At 47.2% G+C, this 19,962-nt stretch overlaps 1 protein-coding gene across 6 annotated transcripts in view; it reads left to right on the top strand.

The window, feature by feature from the left end:
- Positions 1 to 19,962, top strand: part of ccdc85ca (coiled-coil domain containing 85C, a) — a 238,332-nt gene that overhangs the window by 40,438 nt on the left and 177,932 nt on the right. The window lies entirely within an intron of this gene.

Genomic DNA, 19,962 nt, shown 5'->3' on the forward strand with positions numbered 1-19,962 from the left:
TAGCATTGGCTATGCTAAATTGCCCCTTTAGTGTCCAAAGATGTGTAGGTTCGGTGGGGTTACCGGGATAGTCAGGGAAATTGGGCGAGGTGGAATGCTCTTTCGGGAAGGCGGGGGGGGGGGGAAGGACTCGATGAGGCGAATGGCCTCCTTTTGCACTGTAGGGATTCTATGGTCACCTTTCACACCTTTCATGACCTTGTGGTGAAGGGAGGCACGGCGACGCAGTGGTTAGCACTGCTGCTTTATGGTAACGAGGATCCGGGTTCGATCCTGGCCCCTGTCCATGTGATGTTCGCACATTCTCCGTGTTTGCGTGGGTCTTACCACCACAACCCAAAGATGTGCAGGGTAGGAAAATTGGCCATACAAACTTGCCCCTCAATTGGACAAAAAAAAAGAATTGGGCACTTTAACTTTATTTCTAATAATGAGCTTGATGTGTCCCAAAGTACTGTAGGGCCAGTCTTTAAATAATATGACCAGCTTGCACAGGGCAAACTCTCACAATAAGGAATAGTTTCTGAAGTGAATCCCTTATAAAACATACATGCTTCCTCATCCTTAATGCCTCCTTTTGAGTACAGGTGCTGATTTCCTAGCGAGACTGAGTCGCTGTGTGCTGTTATTGCACAGTCCCTTCCAACCAGATCAAGACAAGTATTTGGCAAATTACTTAGAACAGGAGCACTCTTTTGTATTAATGAGACATGTTTGGGGACCAGCAAGTCTGTCCCTTCCCACCCACCCCAGTTGGTCCGTTTGTGCTTGCCTACTCATTTGTGCACTTACAGGATGCTCCCACCTAACTGAAATTTGCTGTGTCTTTATGGAGGCCATGTAAAAACCACAAATCTGTAGCATGTGGCTTATTTGACGCCTTGAAATTGTTGCACCACCCAACAAAGGAATTTTTCAAGGTTGACTACATCCCTAGAACAGAATGCACAAAAGAGTCCGCTGTGGTGTATGTGTGTATGTGTTTGTGCGTGTGGTGTAAGTAAGCATGTGTGCCAGCAGACATCCAGTTCAATGCAGCACAAAGCTCCACCCAGTCCAGCCCTTTGAGGCCCAACCATTTAACTTTATCTGATATCGACCCAATTTGACATTTTTCTGATTGTGAAATATTTAACTGACTTCAGTAGTGTGCTGTAATGGAGTCCAGGTCGTCAACAGACCTCTTGCATGACTGCTTAAAATAAAGTATACAATTATGTTATTTTACATTGTCTTCCTGTGCGGTGTTTTAAACAATACTGGGCTGTATTGTTTCGGGGCTGGATTCTCCAATAGTGGGGCTATGTCACCACGCCAGAATAAAAACTTTGGCGTTTCACTCTTGACTTTCCTTAAGAAAGTCCTGAGTGATTCTCCCATCTGCAGGGGGCTGGCAGGGCCCTGGAGTGGTTCTTGTAGCTCTGGCTGAGGATACGGGGCCCTGCACTTCCGGCCAGGAGTCCGCGCATGTGCACAGCGGCCGCCTCGTGCTACATGGCGGACTCGGACTGCGGAGAGGCACCAAAAATGTAGAACCCCCCCCCCCCCCCCCCCCACGTTCGCACGCACCCACAGGTCCGTGATGCCCGATCGCTCCTGTGGCCGTCCATGAGGCCCCCCCCCCCCCACCAGGGTGGCCGCGGACTGATGTTCCTGACGGCCGATAGGTGGTTAGTACCACGCCTTTGGGAACTCGGCCAGTTGCGCGTGGATAATCTTTGTCAATGAGATTCTCCGGGGACTGGAGAATCGCGGGAGCGGTGCCGGTCCAAATTTCCAGTTTGACGACCATTCCCCCCCCCCCCCCCCCCCCGGTGCAGAATGCGATTTCAGCCTTGGAGAATCCAGCGCCTGATTTTCAAATTCTGGTCCACTCACCCAGAATTGGAGGTTCTTTAATCAGTCACTGGAGCAAAATACAAAGGCCGTTGCTGAACCAGGCGGGTTGATCATGACTGCCAACTGATTTGCACAGGAGACCAACAAAAAACACGCTGTTCATTCCAACGTTCAATAAGCATTGTGTTAGCGACACGCTGGGGTTTCAAAAGTTTCTTTGCCTACAAGCATATAGCCCTTGGGGGAAATTGTGGATATTTGAGGCTTTTTGGAGCAAATAACCGTGTCCAGTTGAAATTTGGTGAAAGCGATGAGGGGGCAAGTTCAGGGCAGTTCGACGAATGCAAAGTGGACGATTTTGATTTTATCATCTGACCTGCACTTGTGAATTGTTAGAAGCTGGTTGCTGTACTTGGCAATTGCCTCTTGACTCACATGAACAAGTGGCAGGACTACAAAGAGCTGCAGCTATATGGCAATAAAGTGCAAAGCCAATGTGAGTCGGCCTGTAGCTCAGTGCAGTGTTCAAGGGACTCGGGAGAAGGTTCCCCTTCACTAACTAACCTCAGAACCAAGACCATAAAAGTTGCCTGGTCCATTCACTCAACACTTTCACTGTACTGTTCCCCCGCCTGTTAAAATGGGTTATTTTGGTGCTTCACTGTGGTGAATTCTTTCATAACGAGCTGTTGCCCAGTTTGTGAATGTTGAAAGCCAAATGGACAGATTTATGTAATGATTGTGGTTGAAAGCTTCTTTTTTTCTGTTCAACTGAACATATGGTGCTCCAGCTTCTTAGATCCAGTCAGGGGTAGGTTGATTGAAACTTCAAAGTGCATTGGCATAGTAGTTTGTGGCAGCAGATCTGAGTGTGGATGTGCGACAGTAGAGTTGGCAAAGCATCCACTGAAAGGTCAGCAAATTGGCTACCACTTCAACAATTAACTTGGGGCATTGCTAGGAGTGGTGAATGCTCATTTGTGGGAGTGTGTGTTGTGAGCATATGTGTATGTGTGCAGGAGGTGTATGTGTGGCAGATATTTTCTCTCCCCTCCACTTTCAGCCCCTAAATAATTGGAATGGAACGGTATCTAATTTTTGTTCACAATTATTGACCAAGTTGTGGGATGCTGATTGCAAATCTGACAACTTAATTGGCTTCATAAGGACGAATGCATCAAAGTCACTCTGATTCCAATTATCCCTCGGAGTTTTAAAAATTTATTTGTACATTTTTTTTTCAAACATCTTCTCCTGTTATTTCTGGATCAGATTTTGTTGCAGCAGAGTGTGCATAACGATGTGGGAATTGTTGAAAGATTACGGGCGGAATTTTGTGACGCGATCGTGTAAGGGCGGGGCTAGAAAAGGAGGCGCGCTGTTCAAAAGTACATTGGCAGCACAGTGGTTAGCACTGCTTCCTCACAGCAGCAGGGACCTGGGTTCAATTCCTTGGGTGACTGTCTGTCTGTGTGGAAGTCTGCACATTCTCCCCGTGTCTGCGTGGGTTTCCTCCCGGTGCTCAGGTTTCCTCCCACAGTCCAAAGATGTGCAGGTTAGGTGGATTGGCCATGCTAACTTGTCCCTTTAATGTCCAGGGAGTGGACCTAGGAAGGGTGCTCTTTCCAGAGGGTCGGTGTAGAGTCAATGGGCCAAATGGCCTCCTCCTGCCCAGTAGGCATTCTGTGGCTGAGATTGGGAAATCCTGTGGGTGGGAGGAGTCATTGAATTCCACCCTGCGCTTTGAGTGGCCTCCAGGTAGGAGTTCCATCGTTTTCTTTCAGGGCATTTACACACGTTACCAAACGTTGTTGTTCATTAAAATCCTAATTCCGCGGTATTTATTGATGCTGCCGCAATATTTGAATCGTCCTTTGCAGGAATGAGAGTTGTGTAGTGATATACTGACAACACACTGACATCCATCATTGCTTGTGCCCAGCTACAATGCGGCACCAACAACTTACATTTAACATATGACAACTTTAGCATAGTTAAACATCCCAAAATGCTTGGCAGGATGTTGCCAAATAAACTGCATTGCACAAAGACGTTTTAGACCAGGCAGTCAAACCCGTGGTCGGTTTTAAGGAGCATCTTAAAAAAGAGAGATCGAAAGATTAAAGATTGAGAGAGAGAATTTCAGGGTCTAGGCTTGGCTGTCAATGATGGCGTGATGAAGAATCTGGGATACGCAAGGCCAGAATTGGAGGAATGTCCGATAGCTGGGAGAGTTGTAGGGCTGGAGGAGGCCAGAGATGGGGGCGGGTGAGGTCATCATGGAGGCACTTGAACAGAAGGGTGAGAATTTTAAAATTGAGACACGGAACCTGGTCGGAAGGAGAATCTGATTGTGACTGACCGGCTTTTGGCCCGAATTGCGTTTTCAGCATTCAGCCTCAAGTGCCCAAGCTGCTCGGATAATTAAATCAGCGAGTACCTGGGCCCTGCCACCATGAATAGTAAATGTTTAATCCTCTACTCTTGGCTGATTTCAGCAAAGATCACAGGGCAGACACAGTTTTGTGGTCACAGTGCCCATGGTTTGCGAGGAGAAAATTGGCCAGGGTTCTCCCTCCTTGTCTGTAACCCCAGCGCAGTGCTTAAGGGAATTGAGGCACCCAGTTCAGATGAGAAGTTAAACCAAGACTCCCACAGGTCTCGTGAGGTGGATGTAGAAGATTTAATTGGTCATCTATCACTTTGCTGCGTTCCGGGTGCACATTAGCCACCATGTTTACCTTCCTTTTTAAAAAAAATTTTAAGTACTCAATTCATTTTTTCCAATTAAGGGGCAATTTAGTGTGGCCAATGCACCTAGCCTGCACATCTTTGGGTTGTGGGGGCGAAATCCACGCAACCAAGGGGAGAATGTGCAAACTCCACACGGACAGTGACCCAGGGCCGGGATCGAACTTGGGACCTCGGCGCGGTGAGGCAGCAGGGCTAACCCACTACGCCACCGTGCTGCCCTATGTGTTTACCTTCCTGTATGATTGTGACAATGTTTCGAACGGTAATTAACGGGCCTTGAAATACTTTCAGACCTCCTCAGGTCAGGCAAGGTAATAATGTAAAGATGTTCATTCATGAGAGAGTTGGACTGTGAGGAAAATTGAGTAGAATGCTCTCTGGAGTTTGGAGATCATTGCAACATGGAGAATTCTTTTTCCTGGTTTGATTCAGCAGGGACTAAATGGAGCCAAGTTCTTCCTTATCTTTCTGACAACTCGCGCTGGATGTGACCGTGGGGAGACAGCAGGCGAGAACAAATTGATCTAGATTGTGAGGTTGACTCACCCTGCCAGCACTCCGTTTCTGTCTCGGCTGGGGAGAAATAAGAGGCATGTAGTGGTGAGCAAGTCACACGCTGATACTCGTGTTGTGGTTATGTGGTGTTTAATAATGGTTCATCCACCCTCCAACGTAATAGTTTTGAATTGCAGAATTCAAATTGGAAACCCATTTTTACATAACTAGCACGTTACCACGTGAGGTGTATTGCAGGATGTCTGATGGTCGTGAGGAATCAACATGTTCTGGAAGTGAAAATGAACGAGGCAAACTTAGAATTAAAAAAAAAGCACCCAGCACTGATTCACAGATCCAGTCTAATCGGGCAGAAGACTAGATAGTGAGGTTTGTCCCCTTGGACGTTTTTTCTATTGCCTTGCCTGGTCACGTTAATTCTCATTGTCTACCTGCCCCGCCACCCCACTATTAACCCTTTTAGTTATGATATATAGTTATGCCATTTCTTCCATATGAATCAGAAGAGGACCTGAGAGAGTATCTGTGGGATGCTTTCCTGCTCGATAAATAGTCTGGAACTTGTGCCCACCATGACTTCCGGGTGAGCTTGCCACAGTGAATGGATACTGGGGCCGGAAACTGGAGCCTCAGCGCCTCCATACCAAGACCACGGAGCAGAATTAGACCTCGAGCCTGGACCACTTGCGGTGTTATCTGACATCTCATCGCACTGCGAGGTGAAGAAGTTCTTAACGCGTTGCCTACTTGTGTACGTTAGTGCGTGAGCGCCCATGTGTTTGTATCCTCCCCCTCTCCAACCCCACTGAGTTTGAGTGAATTAACGTTCCGCTACGTACCATAATAAACTGCATCCCGAGAATTTTCATTTAATGACAAGTTGATTGATCAGCATGCTTCTTGACGCCATTAGTTAGCTAAAAGCCCAGACGGTGTGCTGTGACGGCATTAATTAGAGGCCAGATTGTTAATGATGACTGTGTTGGCATCGTGCCGGCTTCCTTGAGCAATGCAAAATGTTGAGTGCCTGTGCAAATCAAAACTGTTTGCCTGGTTAGAAAAAACTGCCAGCTTTTAAAACAACATCTCCACGTTATTTGTGTGACATTTTTTTTAGGTTCGGTTTTAAATTCTGAATTACTCACATTTTTGAGGATTTGGGTCACTTTTGGTGTATGCAAAGCTTCACTTGGCAACCTTTCAGTGTGCTTATCAAGAAAAATGTGATGGTGTTTCTGATTTGGAAACAGATCCTTTGTTGTTCCATCTTTGGTAAAGCTGTTGTGAACTGGCATATATGCCCCACCAGAGCTTGTAATAATGCTTCAGCTTCAGAATATTCTTTCCAAGCAGTCAACAGGAGGATTAACAACTACTTTTTTTTTTAAAGCTGAGGACCTGGGTGACCCGGACCATGCAAATCGCTTATTGCCCAACTCTCATTGCTATGACAACTGAGAGAGGGGCTCCCTCAAAGAGGGTATTAAAAGTCGACTGTGAGGTATGGATTATCGTCAGGGGCAGGTTAGCATGGCAGATTCTTTTCCCTCAAGAGCTTTCCGTTTAGGGCGGCACGGTGGAGCAGTGGTTAGCACTGCTGCCTCACTGCACTGAGGACCCGGGTACGATCCCGGCCTTGGGTCACTGTGGAGTTTGCACATTCTCCCCGTGTCTGCGTGGGTCTCACCCCCGCAAGCCAAAAAGATGTGCAGTGTCTGCGTGGGTCTCACCCCTGCAACCCAAAAAGATGTGCAGGGTAGGTGAATTGGCCACGCTAAATTGCTCCTTAATGGGGAAAAAAAAAGATTTGGATACTCTAAATTTGTTTTTTTTTTAAAAACTTTTTGTTTGGGTTTTTAAGGAATTCTGGCAGGTTTAATGATTTTTTAAAAAGGTGTTTACCCACAAATAACCAAGGCCCCACACACCTGAAGGCTAATATCCTAGCGTTACTGCCATCATTTACCCCTCCCCTTTGGGGAAATGGTGGCGTAATGTTAACACTACTGGACTAATAATCCAGAGGCCCAGGATAATGCTCTGGAGTTCCTGTTTCACATCCCACCACGTCAGCTGGTAGAATTTTAATTCAATTAATGAATAAATACAGAATTAAAAAGCTACTGTCAGTGATGGTGACTGTGAAACTATGATTGATTATTGTAACTATCATTGATTATTGTAACTATGATTGATTATTGTAAAGACCTATCTGTTTCACTAATGCACTTCAGGTTGGCACAGTGGTTAGCACTGCTGCCTCACAGCTCCAGGGTCCCGGGTTCAATTCTGGCCTCAGGTGAGTGCCTCCCAACAGTGTAGCACTGGTATCACAGTGGATAGCACAGTTGCATCACCGTTCCAGGGTCTCAGGTTCGATTCCTGGATTGGGTCACCGTCTGTGTGGAGTCTGCATGTTCTCTCCGTGTCTGCGTGGGTTCCCTCCAGCTGCTCCGGTTTCCTCCCACAGTCCAAAGATGTGTGGGTTAGGTGGATTGGCCATGCTAAATTGCCCTCGTGTCCAAAAAGGTTAAGTGGGGTTACTGGGTTACAGGGATAAGGTGGAGGCAAGGCATGCGCTTGAGTAGGGTTCTCTTTCCACGGGCCGGTGCAGACTCAATGGGCTGAATGGCCTCCTTCTTCTGCGCTGTTAATTCTGTGATTCTATGAAACTCCTTCAGTACTGCACTGCAGTGTCAACCTTGATTTTGTGCTTGGACATCTGGCGTGGTACTCAAATCCAGAAACGCTATCAACCGAGTCACGACTGACACTCTGCTTGTTGATGCATTTTTAATTTAATCCTTCTGTTTCCCGTCTTGGTAAACATGCCTACCTGTCTGCACCAAACTATCTCCAGGAGTAAACAACACAAAGGTTGACACTCTGGCACCATGGGACTGCTTCAATGTAGGGAGCAAGGTCCCACTGGCCTGTTTAATCATTTCAGAATCAGCATGCATTCATCAGCTGTGGCAAGGTCAGCATTTGTTGCCCATCCCTAATTGCCCTTGAGAAGGAAGTGGTGAGTTGTTTTCTTGAACCACTGCAGTACATTTGTTGTAAGTATACTCCCAATGCTTTAGACACATAACCCGATCACCTTGTGCTGAGGAGCTCCGGCAAGCAGAGCTCCTCAATGCACAAACGGGACTAAGTGCGGCCTTGACGGGGAATTCCCCGCTGAAGCCCTGAATCTCCCCGAATGGGAAGAGAGTCCCGTTCGATAGTGTGGGGCTTCTTGCCGCTTGAAAGCCGGGAAACACCCGGCTAAGCGGGTACGTTATGGGACTTTGTTCCCATTCTGGTAGCCCGCGCCCTAAATCTTTATAAGGGTTTTGGGGTCTTAATGTTTAGGTTTGTCATTCCATTGGGGGAAAAACGTGCTAGTTGTCATTAAAACAAGAAAGAAAGACCGGTATTATTTTGCAACCAGTGAAGTAATTTTGACGTGTAGCCGCTGTTATAATATAGATACAACTAAATGATCTGGTTTTCCTACTGTTGGCATTGAAATATAGTGAATCAAATCAGTTTAAACTGTTAAATTGTTTGGTTGAAGGATATAGATTTACATTTGAGGACAGACGAATTAATTGTAAATTTATGTCCAAATGTAAGTATTTTATGCGAAGTGGATATTGTACCAGAGATGTCATTTTAGAAGGTAGTTGTGAAGTCATTCAAATGATGCCAAACTCGTTCATTGCCGACTGAGCTTACATTTTAAAACATAGGAGTTTTAAAGGTTTTCTTGATATTTTACTGACAACAGCAGATGACCAGATGTGTCCCTCTGTCTCAATCCCAGTAAGAAGGTAGTTGTAGGGACGGTGGCGCAGTGGTTAGTGCTGCTGCCTCCGGCTTTGAGGATCCGGGTTCGAACCTGGCCCCGGGTCACTGTCCTTGTGCAGTTTCCACATTCTCTCCCATGTCTGCGTGGGTCTCACCCCCACGATCCAAAGATGTGAAGCGTAGGTGGATTGGCCATGCTAAATTGCCCCTTAATTGGGGAAAAATAATATTTGGGTACTCAAAATGTTTTTTTAAAAGGTCGTCGTTGCCCAGTTTTTTGCCAGCTCCTGTCCAGGATGCCACAACTGTCTTCTGAAAAGGCGTGTTTGAGAATAATTATGGGATTGCAGTTGTCTTCTAAACCACAGAGACACAGAGTCTAGGCTCTTACCTGAATGATGCCACTTGTGTAATAAACGGGAGACTGGTGTCTGTGTGATATTTTTCATTGAGTTAGCACTTTCAGAATTGTCTAGAATTTTTTTACCAATTGAGGGGCAATTTCATAGAATCATAGAATCACTACAGTGCAGAAGGAGGCTATTCGGCCCATTGAGTCTGCACCGGCCCTCTGAAAGAGCCCCCACCTTATCCCCATAACCCAGTAACCCCACCTAACCTTTTGGACACGAGGGGGAATTTAGCATGGCCAATCCACCGAACCTGTACATCTTTGGGTTGTGAGAGCGAGATCCACGCAGACATGGGGAGAATATGCAAACGCCACACAGACAGTGACCCGAACCTGGGTCCTCAGCGTTGTGAGGTAGCAGTGCTAACCATCATGCCACACCCAAGTTAGGACTTTCAGGAGCAAGGTTTTAACTTGTTGCAGAGAAGGAGGCATTTGGCTCATCATATTGGGTAGAATTTTCCGATTATTAATTTTTTTTTTTGTCCTTTCGGGTGGGAAACGTGGAGGGTGGATCGTTGGCTGCACTGGTGGCATTCCCCGCCATATTTTTGACACTTTTGTGGAAAAAAGAAGAGAAGGAACAGGTCCAATGATGTCATGCTGGCAGAGTGGGCTCATTAACAGCATGCCCCGCCAGCAATTTAGGCTTTTGAAAGATTAATTTAAAGGACGCCCTGATTTTAAAAAATAATGGATCACCCCAGGAAGCCCCCCACATGGGACATTGTGTTGTTTCTTTGAAAGAACGATCTGATTATTCCTACCCCGTTGCTCTCTCTCCATAGCCCTGTAATATTTACCGTTTCAAGTATTTATCCACTTTCCATTGGGAAAGTTACAATTGAATTTGCTGCTGCCACCCTTTCAGGCAATGTATTCCAGGTTGTACAAACTCACTGTGTGTAACAGGGCGGCACGGTAGCACAGTGGTTAGCACTGTTGCTTCACAGTGCCAGGGACCCGGGTTTGATTCCCGCTTGGATCACTGTCTATGCGGAGTCTGCAAGTTCTCCCCCTGGATGCTCCAGTTTCCTCCCACAATTCCCGAAAGCCGTGCTTGTTAGACGAATTAGACATTCTGAATTCTCCCTGTGTCTATCTGAAAGGTGCCGGAGTGTGGCGACTAGGGGCTTTTCAGTGACCTCAATGCAGTGTTAATGTAAGCCTACTTGTGACAATAATAAAGATTATTATTACTAACAACGATTATTAAAATAAATCGTTCTCAACTTCCCTCTGGCTCTTTTTCCAGTTACCGTAAACCTGTGCCTACTGGTTACTGAACCTTCTAGTGAAAACAATCCAACTTTTCATAATTTTGAACATTGTTTCAAATTCCAAGGTGAAATAAACTTCTCCAGTTTCTTAAGCCTGATTTCTGAACAAATTTATCAAAACAAGCCGTCAGCAAATTTATCAAGACAGCCGATGGCGAATTGTTCAGAAGAAGCTGCCGCTGGAACTTGATGGGAGTTTGGCCACTTAATTCAATAAACCTGAACATTTGCTTGCCCTCTTTTTGTGCATATATGCATTTAGACAAACTGTCCCTTTGTTTCAATATGTCGTCGCAGCTGGTGGCAGACAAGTGGCTGTCGTTTCATGGCTGAAGCCTTCAAGACAAGTACTTTATTGTGTGCGGCTGGAAGAGGAAAAGAGAATTGGCCAGCCCGTTCTTTAGAGGGTAGTAAGTGATTTAATTCACATTGAGATGAAGAGTATGAAAAGCTTATTTCCTCGCCTCCAGCCTGCAGAAGTATCAGGAAGAGTGAATAATCTATTCTCTGGCTCTGTGAGTTTGATGCTTCAGGATTCATTTCCGAAATTGACATCAAGACTTGCCCTTTGCTCAGAATTTATTTCTAAAAAAACAACATTTTTGTTCCATCCGTTCGCTTGCAGCCCCTCTGATCCCCAGGCTCGCAAATGCCTTTCACATCTTGTTGCCATCACATTTGGAATGACCTGAGCTATGTTAACAGTTCTGTGTCCTGTGATGTAAAAGGGGAATCAATGGCCAACCTTGCTTGAATGGGTTGGGCACTTTTCCAAACCTTCCCTGACTGTTTGACACCACATCGGTCTTGTGGATGAGCCTGTTTCAAGGAGACTAAGCTGGCAGCAGATGTCAAAGAGATTCTGACTGTTTCGAGCTGTCACTTGATATTGCGCAACAGGAGGGGCCAGCCCCTCGAAGTTGTGCGCAGGCAGTGCAGCTCAGATGGTTGAAACTAGAGTCAGCGATTGTCGGTGAATGCAAGCAAGCGTTTACTCATGGGCATCACTGTTGAATCTGAAGACTGTTCTAATGTCGGCAATTGCACTTTTCAGCCAGGTCATGGGACAATGCGCAGGACCAGGAACTTTGGCTGGTTTTCCTAAGCCCCCTCCCCCATGTGGTTAGGGCACATGGGCCAGTGTGCGGTTGATTCCAGCCCCACAGGCCCCGGAGTCCCTATACAAGTGAATGAATTAACCAATAATTCTGATAAAATTCCCGAAATCTAATTTAAAGTCCCCAGATTTGTAAGTTGAAACACCATTACTGTTTATTTATAACAGAGATAAAGATGAAATATGCAGTAATTACACGGAATAACGGCAAGCTAATCTACTACCCACCCCCTTCTGCTGTCCCACCCGCTGCCCAGCCACGACAAACAAACACAGCGGGGTGGAAAGGGGTAAAGATGATAAGGATTAAGATAAAAAGAAAGATAAGAGTCCTTGCTTTTAATGTTGAATTCTTTGTCGCAGGCTTTCCTCCCAGTATGCTGAGTGTGTGCAGTTGCCGATGGTCTTCTGGCAGTAGCATTCATTCAGTACTCACGGGCAGTGTCTCTGGAGAGACACTTTAGCCTTTATTAAACTGGGCCTTTTAACATTGCCAATCCACCTACCCTGCACATCTTTGGGTTGTGGGGGTGAAACCCACACAGACACTGGGAGAATGTGCAAACTCCACACGGACAGTGACACAGAGCCGGGAATCTGGCACCTCAGCTCCGTGAGGCAGCAGTACTAACCACTCCGCCACCGTGCTGCCTGCAAATGGAGTATAATGAGGGAAAATGTGAAATTGTCAATTTTGACAGAAAAAATAAAAAAGAAGCATACCATCTAAATTATGAGAGATTGCAGAACTTGGGTGCAGAGGGATCAGGCTGTCCAAGTGCATGGATCGCAAAATGCTCGTATACAGGTACAGCAAGTATTCCGGAAAGCTAATAGAATGTTATAATTTATTGTGTGGGGAGTTTAGTACAAAAATAGGGAGGGTTTGCTTCAATTGTGCAGGGCATTAATGAGTGCATTTGGAGTGTTGTGTACAGTATTGATCTCTTTATTTAAAGAAGGATGTAAATGCATTGGGAGTAGTTCAGAGAAGGTTTACCAGATTAATACCTGGAATGAGTGAGTTGACTCATGAGGAAAGGTAGGTCAGGCTAGGCTTGTATTGCTGGAGCTCAGAAAAGTAAGTGGCGACTTAAATGAAATGTATAAAATCCTGAGAGATCTTGATAGGGTGGAGGTGGTAGAGGAGATGTTACCTCTTGTGGGAGAACCTAGAACTGGGGGATCATTGTTTAAAAATAAGGGGCTGGATTATCCGTAGCCCGACGCCAAAATCGTGTTCAGCGATTGGGCGGAGAATGGATTTTCGCGCTGAAATCGGGGCTGGTGCCGGTCAGACGCCGGTCCGCCATGCTTCAAACTGGTGACGTTGTGAAGTGTGCCGTTTCAATGACTTTGGTGTATCATTAGCCAGCCCACCCGCGATGCTCCATTCCCAATGGGGCCGGGTTTCTGACGGCGCGGGCATGTGTGGTATCGGCCGTGTGGGAACCCGGCATGACGGCTGCGGACTGTATCCAGTGCCGCCACGCTCAGCCGGGATCTGTGCCACTGGTTGGGGGGGGGGGGGGGGGGGGGTGGGTGGCATGGGGGCTTCTGCAAGGACTGAGGACTGGTGGGGCGTGACCAGGGGGTGGGCTGTGGGATCGCGGTTGACGGGTTGGGGTCACGCACGACCGGCGCCATGTTGCATGATGCGATCGGTGCAGGTCATCAGCCGTGCGCATGCAAGACCCGGGACCCGGCCATTATCTGGCCGTTTTTGGAGCGATCTGTGGGTGTTTCACCCGGCACTAGTGCTAGCCCCTCACCTCATACTGGAACCGCGTGAGGGGTTTGCGCCGATTTGCTGCTCGTGAAACACCATGGGTTCCATGCCAGCGTCGGCATTTAGCCGCTGAAACGGTGAATCCAACCACTGGAGTCTCCCATTTAAAATGGAGGTGAGATATGTTTTCTTTCAGAGGGCCGTGAGGATCTGGAACTCTCTTCCTGAAAACAGAGTCTTTGAATATTTTTACGGCAGAGATGGATAGATTCTTGATCAACAAGGTTATTGGAGGTGGGCATGATGGAGATTTGAGGTGACTCTCAAGTCAGCCATGATTTTACTAATTGACGGAGCAGACTGGAGGGGCTGAATGGCCTAATCTTGCCTCTTGTTCATATGTTTATATGTACTGTTGTACCCAGTCACGAGGTTAGCCCCCCGATTAAGTTTGATATAGTGATTATGTCTTTTAAATGTGTGTCATATGGCATCACAATGGTTGTGCCACTGGACTACTGCTCCAGGGTTTGTGACAGTGTGAGCAGAGCGTCGACAAAACAATGACCGTGAAAGCTGTTGGTTTTGATGCCCACTGTACCCGCCTGTCTTTTGGGGAAGGAAACTTCCAAAACGCCGCAGGTCTGGCCAGCAGCTTGACGCCCAATCCTGCATTTTGTTCTTGATGGTTAATCTTCTTTGGCGGTCCTTCGGCACCGATGACTTGCTTCCTGCCCAGTTCGCTGGGTGGTGAGGTGGCTAACAAATCCACATATGCAGATTCTGCCACATGCAGGGGCAACCGGTGCCTGGAAGGTCAGGTAGAGGGTTGCTGGGAAGTTTTTTTAAAATAAATTTTTAGATTACCCAATTATATTTTCCAAACAAGGGGCAATTTAGCGTGGCCAATCCACCTACTCTGCACATTTTTGGGTTGCGGGGGCGAAACCCACGCAGACACGGGGAGAATGTGCAAACTTCACACGGACAGTGACCCAGAGCCGGGATGGAACCTGGGACCTCAGCGCCGTGAGGCAGCTGTGCTAACCACTGCCACCGTGCTGCCCTAGGGTTGCTGGGACGTTTGCGCACTCTCTGACGTGCCACAGAGTTGGGCAAATAATTGTTTAGAAGAAGCAGGGCCAGCACCACTTGCCCAGGGCAAGATAGAATGGACAATAAATCAATAAATGCAGCAGCTCATCACACTCTGAAAACAAATAAAGTAATTTAGTCTATCACCTCTGATGTTGAGTGGAAATCCTCTATCTGTAACACATGAAATGCAAGTATTGCTGGCTGATCTTTCTTCATCTTGTTTGCTGCCCAATCAGCAAAAAAAATCCTCCCGAGTTAGTCCTGTTGTGAAATTTGTGTAAATGGGGAAACTCCAATCTTCAGTCTTGACAGTACTCAGAATGAACTCCTCAGAATTATGAGTTTTAAATGCAGCTAAAATTAGCTGACGTAAAGAACTTCAGAGCATCAAAATTCTTTTGAACCAGCAAATTAATGAAACTTAAAAATGGTCAGTGTGTTCTGTTATTGATGGCATCTGCTGATTATGCTCTTTGTGTTCTCTTCAACGGTTTAGCTCAGTTGGCTGGGCAGCTGGTTCGTGATGCGGAGCGGGGCCAACAGCAGCGCGGGTTCAATCCCTGCACCGGCTGAGGTTATTCATGAAGGCCCTTGCCTTCTGAACCTTGCCCCTCGCCTGAGGTGTGGTGATGCTCAGGTTAAATGACCACCAATCAGCCCCCCCCCCCCCTCAAAGAGGAAAGCAGCCTATGGTCATCTGGGACTGTGGCAACTTTACCTTTTTACTTTTTCTAAAATGCATTTATTTGTTTGTCATGGATTATCGTTCGAATAAAACCTGAGGTGAGGAAGCCTTATTGCGAAATCCTGGAGGGTCACCAAGCAGCACTTTCAGAAGTCTCCAAAAAGGTTACACCATTATATTGTGTTTGAAATGGGACGAGAAATGAAGGGAAAGCTAGAGGGTGATTAATAATTGTTTTACACTAGGATTTTATTTTTTAGTGGGGGGGTGGGGGGGCAGCAATCTTGAATCCCAAAAGTTATCCAATACATGGAAAGAGTTAATGGCATGATTTGTTTTTAAACAACACATTTTAAATATTCTGAAATGTACTAAAGGACAAAACCTGTAGCCTTGCTTGGTTACTGTTGTACAATGAGAGGAGTGGGTGGGTTTGGTGCCATGTGCTTGCAGCCGCTTTCAGTTCTCGCTCCCGCCAAAAGCCAACTGATCCTCAGAGTGAAAAGGCACAGTGACATTTGTCCCTTGGCCTAGCCCTCTTGCAATCTGGGCCCTCTGCCACATCATGGTGCTTTTTTTACAATGTAGCCAAAAACCTTGGCTTTGAACTTGTTTTTCTGCCTGCAAGGTTTGAGAGTTATGCGGCCGATTGCTCACGAGGCTGATTCAAACCTGGCCGCAACACAGCAGAGGGTGAGGCTTCATCCAGGGAGCATCACGCAGTGTTCCCAAACGTCCATTTCTGGGAGGCTGAATCACTGAGATATAGCAAAGTGAATTACTATACTCTGGCAAAAGACCAGCAGCGTCTGTCAAAGCACATGAAGTTTCCAAAGCCCGAATTAAATGCGGCAGTCTCTTCCAATGAGTTTGAAGCCCGATTTATTGAGAACTACCTCAATAAAGCCCTTTAATCTGAACAATCAAATGGGGTCCTTTAAAAAAATAAAATAAATAAATAATTCATCCAAGTGGGTGTCGCTGGTGAGGCTAGCATTCTTTGCCCATCCCTATTTGCTGTTCCACTGTGAAGGAGCAGATTTAATCTGGACGTGGGTAATTGAGGCATCGCACATCTGGGATTGTAGGATGGATGTGTTTTTTTTAATGTTAGACTAATTTCTCAGGGTAGTCTACTTGCTTGTTGTTGGGTTTTGCTGTCGGGTTGCCTATGACTGTGCCTAATGCCAAGGAACAGTTTACCCGGACCACTGCACAAAGAGTTACTTCTGCAGGCTGCCAGGATGAACAATTGGTTAACGCTCAAGTGATTTCTGACCACCCGCCATCTGCACACTCCGATTACTTCATGAACAAAAGCTTGTGGTGGGGTTTTTAAGAGTTTGTTTTGAAAGGAATGGCAGTCACCAACTTCTGGCAGTGTGCAAGGATTTGAAGTGGGGTGGAATCTGTTTTATTGGTTAGCGGAAAACTATGTAAAACATATTGAAGTGGAAGATTGGGATTGGATGCAGAACTTAGCATCATCTGTAAAGGAAAGGCTCAGATCGACTTGACCATAGACGATTGAAAGCCATTTTCCGAAAGCTTTTTGTTATAGCTGACTAATCCGCCCATGGCATTGCCCGCAATGGGTTGAATTTTCATCCCAGCGTGGAGGTAGGGGTGCCAGCAATTTCTCACCACAAAAGACTTTTTGTGCAGATCAGTCAGCATGTCCCCTGCTCACGGGAGGTGGCGTCTGAAAGCATGATGGCTACCTGCCCTCTTCACACGGTGTCTGGCTGTGGCTGGAGCTTGTGGATGGCATGGCGACCAGTCCCTCGCTGGCAGGGCAGGGTGGTGGGGCCTGCGGGCGCATCCTGCAAAGCAGCCCAGCATGAATCACCTGGGCTCTGAGGGACACAACCCTGGCTACAGGCCGTCCCCCTGTGGAGGGATGCCCCTCCTCCGCTCTGGTGGCCTGGCCGCTGCAGCCACGGGAACATTCTTTCACATTTACAGGACTTTGAAGAGGGTGCTTCCCTCTTGAGGATGGGGCGGTGTTCCCAGCCGACCAGAGCCCCGTCCGTACATTTGGCTCTTTCGAGGTGCGGAGCCTGCCAGCCATCCTTAATTGGGAGGGGCTCCTGGAAGCAACCTCTTTATTAATCACCGCCTCCAGAGTCCTCCCACTGCCACCCCAAAATAGCTGTCCCAGAATTCAGCCTGGCACCGAAAATGGGACCCTGGAGCTAAACACCAGCCCAATGAATCCGGGCACAACAAATAACGGTTTTATTCTGTGTATCAGCCAATGCACTAATCATGGTCACTGAATTACAGTGACTGTAAGTCGAACGCTGTGCTTAATAATTCAATTTAATTGATCTGGGAAACAGAATATCCAATTGCGGCCCAGGTCGTTTATGACAGGCTGAAGCCTTGAAGTTAGTATTTTAGTGAAGGTGTTAAATCGCAAGGTACACAATTCTGCGTATAAATTTACTAATTTCATTGTGATTTCTACAATTGGTTGATTTTGTTTTGAAATCGTGGACATGATTTTACGGCCACGCACCACCCAAAAAGCAGCTCGCCGCGGGGGCAGTGTGGCCGATAGAAACTGGGCAACTCTGCTCCCCGGCTCTACCGGGCTTGCAACACCGTGCGAGGTCAAACATGATCTCGTGAGACGTTACGATGGCAAGATCACTTTTTAGCAAACCTACATATCCAATGCGAGACAGCTAGTCTCACATAATGTGCAAATTCCCACGGCGTTGGGATCGATATCCTTTGCCTTGGAGACCTCCTGGCGAGCGCCGTCTAGTGCTGGTCTTCGCAAACGGGGACCAGACATAACGGAACTCCATGTCTCCCAAGGGATTGGAGGCCCCAGGTAAAAGCCCTTTGGGCAGGGTGGTACCCTGGTACAGCCAGAGGTTGTGGTGGGGGGGGGGGGTGCTAGTGTGTGCGCAAGGAAGGGGTGTGCAAGGGGACCCTCCCATAATGCATTGGGGATTGTCACTTCGGGAGCTCCAGGCCCTAGGTCCCGGCGAGTGGAACTCCTCAGTGCACAAAACGGGACTGCGTGCGGCCTCAGCTGCTCATACTCTGCTGAGGCCCCCTATCTAATGCGAGTGCCATTTTATAGCGTTGTGTTTCTCGACACTGCGAGCGACAGGAAACACACGGCGAAACATGCTCGCTGTGGAACTTCGTTCCCATTTACTTAAATCCCGCCCCTTACTTTGGAGATCAATTTTACGTACATGGAGAGAGGACGGCTAAATCCAGCTATTGTGTCCCAGATTGTGGGCCGAGAAACCAAATTCCCATTTATGGGTTTTGGGTGTGTGCACGTTTCAGGTGAAGGTGTGATCTGGCTTCACCGCCACCATCCCATGTTAGAGATTTCACCAAGGCTTGCAGTCCAGGCCACATATAGAAAACCATGTTTGTGTGAGTTAGCGAGAGCTGTCTGTTCTCATGGGAACAATGCCACACCATGAGTTTCGTCTTTATGGGGTGGGGGTGGGTGGGGGGTACAGAATGGGGAGGCCAAAAGAGTGATAGCTGCATTGCTCCCTCACGGCGCCGAGGTCCCAGGTTTGATCCCGGCCCCAGGTTTGATCCCGGCTCCGGGTCACTGTCCGTGTGGAGTTTGCACATTCTCCCCGTGTTTGCGTGGATTTCGCTCCCGCAACCCAAAAGATGTGCAGGGTAGGTGGATTGGCCATGCTGAATTGCCCCTTAATTGGAAAAAATGAAATGGGTACTCTAAATTTATAAAAGAAGAGTGATAGCTTTCTCAAAGTATACCAGAAGATTCCGTCAAAGCCTGTGTGTTAAAGACAGTGCCATGATGTATTCGGTACCACAGGGCTGTTAAGACATAAAATTCCCCAAACAATGCGTTGATGGCCCATAAATGTAGCTTCAGCCCATGGGGCAAAATTACTATGGCAACCGACATGAGAGTAATTGAATCAACTTCTCAGATTGGCCAGCAGTTAGTTGTTTGACAGGAGCCGTAGTTTAGCCAATCAGGCAGGTGATCCCTCGTGGATGAACATGTCCAGATGTTGAGCGAGGGCGGTGGGGCATATGGAATGAGGGGACTTACTTTTCATGCAGCGAGCTGTGATAGGCGATGTGCCCCTGAAATGGGGGAAAGATTTCATAATAACTTGCAAAAGGAAAATTGGATAAGTACTTGAAAAGGAAGGTTTTATGAGGCGATGGGGATAGGGCAGGGGGATATGGGGAAATTGGATGGCCTTTTCAAAGAACCAACACTGTCGTGATGGGCAGAATGGCCACTTCCTATGCTGATGGGTTGGGGGAGGGGGGGAACCGAAGGGGACCCTCCCATAGTGTGTTGGGGCCTGTCACTTTGGGGGTTCCAGGCAGTCGTGGTAATGTCACTGGGCTAGAACCTCTGAGGCCCAGGTCAATTTTCGGAGCACAGGTTCAAACCCCACCGTAGCAGCTAGTGGAACTCAAATTCAGTAAATAAATCTGGGACATAAAGCTGGTCACGATAATGGCGATCATGGCAACTATCATCGATTGTTGTAAAAACTCATTGTGTTCATTAATGCCCCCGAGGGAATGAAATCTGTCGTCCTTACCCTGTCTGACTCCAGATCCGCAGTTTTGTGTTTGATTCAGAGCTGCCCTCTAAAGTGTTCTCGCAAACCTAGAGTTGCCTTTTGAAAGTTGATGTGAAATCTTCAACCCCTTTCTGGTGCTGCATTCCAGGTCAAGGGCAAATAGTAGTGGGTCATGGGC

This window comes from Scyliorhinus canicula, chromosome 2 (assembly GCF_902713615.1).
Source record: "Scyliorhinus canicula chromosome 2, sScyCan1.1, whole genome shotgun sequence".
Lineage (NCBI taxonomy): Eukaryota > Metazoa > Chordata > Chondrichthyes > Carcharhiniformes > Scyliorhinidae > Scyliorhinus > Scyliorhinus canicula.